General features: G+C 51.5%; 1 pseudogene; it reads right to left on the bottom strand.

The window, feature by feature from the left end:
- Positions 1 to 2,027: 2,027 nt before the first annotated feature.
- Positions 2,028 to 5,373, bottom strand: LOC100897772 (uncharacterized; annotated as a pseudogene).
- Positions 5,374 to 8,631: the final 3,258 nt, after the last annotated feature.

Below are 8,631 nucleotides of genomic sequence, written 5' to 3'. Positions count from 1 at the left end.
CCATTTCATCCTCGAAGGCTGCGATTCTGGCTTCCTGGTTCTGGGTGTCTTCCTGGATCTTGCGAAAGCCTTTGACTGCCTTGACCATGGCATCCTTCTCTCCCTCCTTAACACTCTAAACTTTGACCCTCACTCTGTCCGTTGGCTCCAGTCCTACCTGTCGAACAGAACTCTTGTTGTCTCGGCCGATGGGGCCACATCGAACCCCTTCCAGATCCCCCATGGAGTCCCCCAGGGCTCTGTACTAGGACTTTTTCAATTTCTCATCTACATCAACTCTATCCTCTCTCTCGGCAATTCCCTTTCACCAGCTCTTCGGGTCGTGGCCTTCGCCGATGACACCACGGTTCTCTTCAAGATCCGAAAATCAGTCCTGTCCTTTGATCTCGCTGCTTTCAATAAGCATCTCGCATCCCTCTCTGCCGCGTTCAGATCCCTTAGACTTTCCATCAATGCCAGCAAGACCAACCTGCTGCTTTTCCGTTCACGTAAGAAGTCAGTCACCAACCCCTCTCCCCCAAGGCCTCCCTCCCCCTTCTTCCATCTCGGCTTATTTCAGAAAGTACTCTCTCCTCAACCTTCATCAACTCTACTTCTATCGATTGTCTTATGTTGGTTTTCTTGGCTATCACGGATTCCTCCCTGAATGCCTCCGTCCATCCCCCCGCTCCTGCACGTCTGCTCGCCGCCAAACCTCTCTCAACTTCTCCCTCCCTCCCCTCCGTACTGCCTACGCACGTACCTCTCCTCTCTACCAGGTCCCACTGGCTTGGAATTCTCTTCCCGCCGACCTCCGCCTTGTTGACAACTTAGGCAGTTCAAAAAACAACTCAGAGTGCATTGCCTAGACCATCTCCCTCCTCCCTCCTCCCTCCTCCCTCCTCATCAATAGCGCCATAAGCATCACAAATGCAGCCATTGCTCGCGAGTGATCATATAAACTGTTATTGAAATCGCCTCTTGTCAAGCATCGGCCGAAGAATGTTCAGTTTTTAATTTTTAGATTAATTTCTAGAAGTTGCTTTGCAGTTCTTTTGGGTGTGAAATTGTCTCGGGAACCTAACGCACTAAGTCCCGAGGCGATCCGAGCAATATTTCCGGAGCTAGACCGGTTCTCATGGGGTCCATAGAAAAAAATACGCTTCTTGTCACGCATCGGCCGAAGAATGTTCAAATTTTAATTTTTAAATTAATTTTTAGAAGTTGCTCTGCAGCTATTTAGGTGTGAAATTGTCTCAGGAATCCAACGCACTAAGTTCCGAGGAGATCCGAGCAATATTTCCGGAGCTAGACCGGTTCTCATGGGGTCCATAGAGAAAAATCGCCTCTTGTCACGCATCGGCCGAAGAATGTTCAATTTTTACTTTTTAAATTAATTTTTAGAAGTTTCTATGCAGCTATTTAGGTGTGAAATCGTCTCAGGAATCCAACGCACTGAGTCCCGAGGCTATCCGAGCAATATTTCCGGAGCTAGACCGGTTCTCATGGGGCCCATAGAGAAAAATCGCTTCTTGTCACGCATCGGCCGAAGAATGTTCAGTTTTTAATTTTCAAATCAATTTTTAGAAGTTCTTATGCAGCTATTTAGGTGCGAAATTGTCTCAGGAATCCAACGCACTAAGTTCCGAGGCGATCCGAGCATTATTTCCGGAGCTAGACCGGTTCTCATGGGTCTGTGGGATTCTGATATCGAATAGTGGCACGATCGGTTCGATTTGCTTCGGAAATTCCTAACGAAGAATGAGTCGTAGCTCCTCCACAATCTTCCCTTTCGACTATTTTATTGTCAACGTCTTCCGGCAGAGACGTCTGCCTCGACGCGCGGTTATTTAAATCTGCGTTCGCTTTAAGTTATTTGACACTCCCCTCAGAGGCACTTGGGCCTCTCCAGTATTTACAGTTTAAAAAGAGAGGGAGAGACGAGTTGGGAACAATGGGTGCCTGCACAAACAATGCCACCCTTTGACATGACGTAAGATGAATCGACTAGCATCTAATACAATCATCTGCTCTTCGTCGTGTAGAGTTTATCCGGAGTTGCGACTGTTCTGCGTGACGGCGGGCTCGGTATCCACCAATGACAGTTCCAGGGGATACAAGAGCTGAGCCGCTCTCCGCGATGACCGCTGATTATGAAACTTCACCGTATCGACGCGGACATGGCCGTCGCGTCCCGTGTGCGCCTCCAAGACACGTACCAGACGCCAGCGAATCCGGGGTAAATTGTCGTCTCGCAGCAAGCAGACATCCCCGACTCGTATAGGAGGCGTCGGTTTTCCCCGGGTTGCGATTGCCGAGCGGAGGAGCGTGAGGTATTCCCGATACCACCTTACTGACAGGTTCTTGAAGTATGAAGTAAGCTGAACGAGGCCTTTTCGCAATTCCGCCGCCGAGACCGTCTCGTCTCCGTGCAGCTGGTCGAGCGGAAGGAGCGAAGCGAGCGCTGGCCGATATGGTCCGCCCTCCAGAAAGTGGGCCGGAGTTAGTGCTGACGGTTCGTCTACGTCGGACGGCGTGTGAGTCAATGGCCGATCGTTTACAAGTGCGGTCAACTCACTCAAGATGGTTCGGAACTCCTCGAACCCGATTAAGCTGCGACCGAGCGTTTTATACAATGCGGACTTCAGCGTGCCCACCAATCTCTCGTAGAAGCCAGCGTGCCAGCTTGCACGGGGGCACAGGAAACTCCACTCCATCGACCGACCCTCAAGCGCATTCTTGACTTCGGGGTCCTTTAACGAATTGAATAAGCGCTTGATATCGGTGGCGGCTTTCACGAAGTTTCTCGCATCATCGGATATGAAACGCCGACATCCCTTGCGCACTGACAGGAACCTCCGAATTGCAAGATGACTTTGCGGTGTTGACATGGATGGTAGCGCCTCCAAGTGTATCGCTCTTGTTGCTGAGCACGTGAACAGAGCGACATAAGTCTTGAGAGTTTCTTGCGTTGTCGCGTCCAAAATGGACCACAAAAATCGACAACGGTCACCTCGAACGGTGCTCCGAGCGTGACCCGCGACTCGGGTAGGGGGGCCTCGACCTGAGATCCGGGACGACCCTGTCGCCGCCGGCACACGACGCATTGTCGCAAGATTCCTCTAATGATCTGTCGTCCGCGAGTTATCGAGAAACGCTTTCGTATCTGGGTAAGGACTGTATTCACTCCGAAGTGCGCGTTCGTTCGATGGGCTTCCAGGATGAGTAGCCTCGCGAATCTCGATTCGCCGGGAATGATCACCGGATTTCTTTCATTTCTTTCGTCATGCGTGAACAAGTTACCCTCGGTCAGACGCGTCTTCGCACGGAGCAAACCCCTCTCGTCCAAGAAGAGCCGAAACGCTGCTAACCCTGATGTGCCAGATACGTTCTCTCCCGCGGTAACCGATCTCAGTTCATCGGCGAAGAATTCCTGTTGGCACCAGCGGATGATGATGGTCTCTGCCCGACGATGGAGCTCCACGAGCGTGGGTATCTGCACCTTGCGCAGCAGGTAGCCGAACCGAATGACCTTCGCCACGACCCGGATCGCTCGGCCCGCTGAACTATAGCGGTCGAGGTTGATCTGAGATTCGTGTAGTACAATAATTGGTGTCATAACGGCTCGCATCTCCCTCTGAACGGGATCCAAGGTGAGCGATCCGCGATTCGGTCGCGAGATCGGTCGACTGGCCATTGGTAAGCGGAGCCATGCCGGAGCAGTCCACCAATCGGAACTGCTGATCAGTGTGTTGGCGGAGACCCCGCGTGTGGCTAAGTCGGAGACGTTGTGCTCACCCGGGATGTGACCAATCCTCGGGGTTAGACTCGGCTTGGATTTCCCGTACACGATTGCTTATGAACTGCTTCCAATTGCCCGGATTCGCTCCCGTAGCCCAGTGGAATGCTATCGTGGAATCCGTATAGAACAGCACTCTTTCGAAGTTGACGTTCAGACGGCCGATGATGAATTTTTTGAGACGAACCGCCATCAGCGACGCGAGTAATTCGAGGCGGGGCAATGACAGAGGGTCCCGGGGAGCCAGGCGGGATTTCCCCATGACGAGTGAAAATTCTTACGCACCGTCCGAGTATTGGCTTTCAATGTAGGCAGCACTCGCGAAAGCAGTTTTCGAAGCGTCACCGAAGACGTGCAGGAGGTGAGCGACAGGTGGCTCCTCCCGGTTGGAATACCGGCGAGCGAAGCTGAATCTTTGGAACTCCGCCATGTCCGACCTCCACGCCATGAGGTCCGACCGTATGGCGGCCGAAACCTCCTGATTCCACTGCAAGTCAGCCGACCACAGCTGCTGGATAATCTTCTTGCCTCGAAGCGTATACGGTGTGAGCCATCCCAATGGGTCAAAAATCGAAGCGACGATACTGAGGACTCGACGTTTGGTCAAAGCTCCTTCAAGCAGGGGCTCATTGAAGGGGGGAGGAGTTCTGAACCACAAACCATCCTCGGACGGAGACAAAGGTATACCAAGTACCTTCAAGAACTCCGCCGCCGTCGAGTCAAAGTCGCCAGCCTCAACGCCTGTTGTCACAAGATGGGCTCTCACTTCCTCGGAGTTGGTCTTCCACTTGGCCAAACTCATTCCAGCCTCAGTGAGCTTGAGGCGGATGTCATCGGCGAAATCCTTTGCTCGTTCCACAGTATCGAAACTCAGCAGGAAGTCATCTGCGTAGAGACACTCGGCGAGGTCGGGCGAAGCCGAATCGGATCGTCTCAGGTGATGACGCATGGTCGCTGCCTAGGAGAACCCTGACGACACGGCTCCCCACGTTACGCGTTGCATCTGATAAGCTCTGACGGTGGTTGTATTCGGTGGTCTCCATAGGAATCGGAACAACCTTTGATCCGAGGGTGTGACAGCTATCCTCATATAGGCCTTCGAAATGTCTGCACTGAGCGCGACCGGACGCATTCGACATTTCAACAGCAGTGTTGAGGTTCGGGCCCGGCAGCAGATGATCATTGAGGGAAATTTCGCCTTTTTCCCGCGCCGAGCAGTCGAAAACAATTGTCCACTTCTCTACCGAACCAGAGGATGTAACCACCTCGTGGTGCGGCATGTAGTATGCCCCGTCGACTGACGAACGATCCGTCGGGTCGAATTCCGGGACCTCCACGGCGAAACCATTTTGAACGAATTGCAGCAACTCCCGATGATACCTCTCGTATTTTGCCGGATTCCGCTGCAGCTGACTGATGCGCCGCTCCAGGCGTGACATAGCTCCGTCGAGATTGTTCGACAAGAGCTCGATGCTCTGTCTTTTTGGAAACCCAACCACGTATCGGTCTCCGTCGAAGGCAACCGATTCGCTGAACTGTCGCATGGCGTCCTCCTCGTCCACCGACCAATCCGTGGTCGGCGGAACCTCGGTCATGCCAAGCTTTTCAAGGCTCCACAGCGCCTCCAACGCCTCTGCAGCCGAAGACGTCGTTGCCCGATACGAGGCCAGGGCGGCAGCGCAGCAAATGGAATGAGCGTTATTGACATCGCCCTTAATGTCCTGTTGACCGATTGGGGAGGCGCCGCCGACCACCCATCCAAGTTTCGTCGAATGAGCAACGAGATCACCGACTACGGGCTCAGGCAGCTCGCATTCTAGAATAGTAACGCTTGACGGAATTTTCTAGGACGGAAGACCCTTTGCAGCTCGGGAGCCAGATACAGCCGAATGACATCGCAGATCTACTAGAGGCGACAACAAATGGCGAAGTGACTGAAGCCACAGGCGTTTACGGTCTCATGACTTGAAGGAAGGAACGAGGCTTCAGCCCAGAGACTACGGAGAAGATCTTGGAGCGTGTCGTGCTTCCGTGTGTAGGTGACAAGAAGACGGTGAAAATCCTCATGAAAGAGCTCTCGATGGAGGGATCTCCAGAAGACATGGCAATCGCCATTGAAAATCTAACGAGAGTCGTCGACGAGAATCGTGAGTTTCTTCTGTCTAACACGAATGGGATTCTTCCTTAGACCTCGATGGGATTCTTCCTTAGACCTTGATAACTTCCACTACCTAATCGTCTCCCATGTCTAGTAATGAAGGCCGACGACGACTTCTTCTGCGGAAAGGGCGTCGAATTCGAGCGACTCCTAAAGGCGAGAGGAAATCCATCTCGATTCGTCGTAAGAGAACTCTACGGGTTGATTCTACACGCCGTGATGAATCTCCAAGAGATCCCACTGGCTATCCTCGTCCGCAAATGGAGCCGAGGTGTCTCGTTCAAAGATGGGGAAGACGTCGACCTGGATACACAAGAATCGTCATTAATCGTGTGCTCCGTCCTCTACGACCTCATACAGCCGGACGGGCTCATGAGCAAAGTATTCATTGAAAACGATACGGCTCGCTTGATCAAAGACCTGGTGCAGCTTCGTGCAGCCGAGCACGACGAGCTCCGAGAGCAGGTCACCGTCGCACTTTCCAGCAGGGACGAAGACGTGCCGGCTAGCGCCACACGTAAGCTCTTCCGCCGTTGTGGACTTCTGAAAATTAGACGGGAACGCGGGCCTAATCGAAAATCACCAATCGTCCAATCTCTTTTGCAGTCCGAAAACCACAGGCTCTCGAAGGCCTTTCGACCCAGAGGATCGTAAAGCTGAGTAGATGGGGTGTTCTCGCATGTCGAGTACGCGATGCTGAGAGGCACGCGTGGAGGAAAGGTTCGCAATAATTTTTTGTTCCAATGAAAGAGTTTCCAGAATAATTTCTTGTTCCAATGAAAGAGATTTCCAGAATAATTTCTCGCTCCAATGAAAGAGATTTCCAGAATGATTTCTTGTTCCTGGTACTTGATCCTATCGTAATAATAAGCATATCGATCCTGAGCTTTCTCGATTTGCTCGATAAATGCCTCCTGAGCCTCCCTCGCCGGGATCCAAACCTTCTCCTGAACTTCCTCCACTGCCTGCGAATGATTATTCCATCTCGGAAGATACCCGGGCAAAACCTCGAATGGTGATTTGCCTGTCGTCTTAGAAGCAACTGAGTTCAGCATCATTTGAGCCGTTGGAACCTGTTTCGCCCAATCATGTCCATCGGATCTCTCGCATAGAGACCTCAATAATCTGGCTACCTCCCTATTCAAACGCTCTACCTGTCCCTGAATTTGGGGATATTGCGTGCTCACGAGCACGTGCTTGACCCCATTCGCAATAAGGAACTCCTCTAACGATTTCGCCGTATACGCAGTACCTCGATCAGAGACTAACCTAGTCGGCCTACCATACGTCATGGATACCCTCTCTAGAAATTTTATTACGCCTGCCGCTGTAGTTGCCGGTACTGCCTGAAGTAGGATAAATTTCGTCAACCCATCAACCATCACTATTAGATGTTCCTTTCCTCCCGATTTCGGCAAAGGGCCTACGTGGTCTATAAAGACTTTCTCGAAGGGTCTCCGTTCCGGTCGAATCACATTGCACATCCCTTCTCGACGACCCGACTGCTCTTTGTTGAAGATGCATTCGATACACATCTTCAAATGGTGCGCCACATACTCGCGCATTCTCGGAAACCAATATACGCGCCTAATTAATTCCATGGTTTTATCCATCCCGAAATGCCCAGCTTTATCTTGTGCCATGACTAAGATATATTTCCGCATCGCGTGCGGAACCACGAATGACCGCCTACCGTCGATAACCTTGAATAGCACTCCTTTGAGCATCATGAAATCCTGCACCAAATTCAATTCGCGCCTCGATCTCTCTACTCTAGCCTTCTCCAAAAGTCTTATCCTCTCCCGAATACTCTCGTCGCTCGACTGTAACATCCGATATTCATTGCCTGACTCCAATTCCTGATGAACGATCTTCTTAATCGAATCCGTCGGATAGATATCTTCTTCCGTCTCCCCACAGTCTTCTACCGGATCTCGACTGAGCGCATCTACGTGGCTCATAGCCGTGCCTGCTCTATGCCTGACCGTGAAATTGAACTCCGAAATTCGATTGAGCCAACGACCCTACTGTGGCGTATTCGCTTTTGATCTCAACGCGGCGACTGCGCTACAATCCGACACCACTACGAATTCTTGGCCATACAAGTAATGTCTCAGTCGCTCAAGCCCCCACACGACCGCTAGCTGCTCAAGTTTCGTTGAATGATAGTTTTGTTCTGCCGCCGACAATTTTCGACTGATCGCATAGATCATTATCCACGCTCCTTTTGATTCCTGCAACAGTATCGCTCCGAGTCCTACCGTACTAGTCGGTGTGCAGTTCCGTCGCTCTGCCTGAGACGAACCTGTTCAAGACTGGGCCTGCTATCAATGTTGCCTTTAGCCTATTGAACGCCTTCTCGCACTGTTCGTTCCACTCGAATTTACTCCCCTTCTTTAACAGAGTCGTCAATGGACTCGAGATAGTCGCATAACCGCGAACAAATCTCCTGAAGAATGATGTCAGTCCTAAGAACCTCCTTACTTCATGGACATCCTTTGGTATCGAGAATTTCTCTACCGCCTCTAATTTCCTAGTCCCAGGCTGTACTCCCTCCTTGGAAATTTTTAACCCCAAAAACTGTACTGACTTCATGAAGAATTTGCATTTCTGGAGCCTGACTGTGAGGCCTGCTTGTTTCAATGCCCCTAAGATTCCCTCGATTTGCCTGAGATGATCATCCATCTTATCCGAT

This window comes from Galendromus occidentalis, unplaced genomic scaffold, assembly GCF_000255335.2.
Source record: "Galendromus occidentalis unplaced genomic scaffold, Mocc_1.1 scf7180000077144, whole genome shotgun sequence".
NCBI lineage: Eukaryota > Metazoa > Arthropoda > Arachnida > Mesostigmata > Phytoseiidae > Galendromus > Galendromus occidentalis.
Note: the sequence above shows the minus strand (reverse complement) of the source record. Positions and strands in the feature narration are given on the sequence as shown.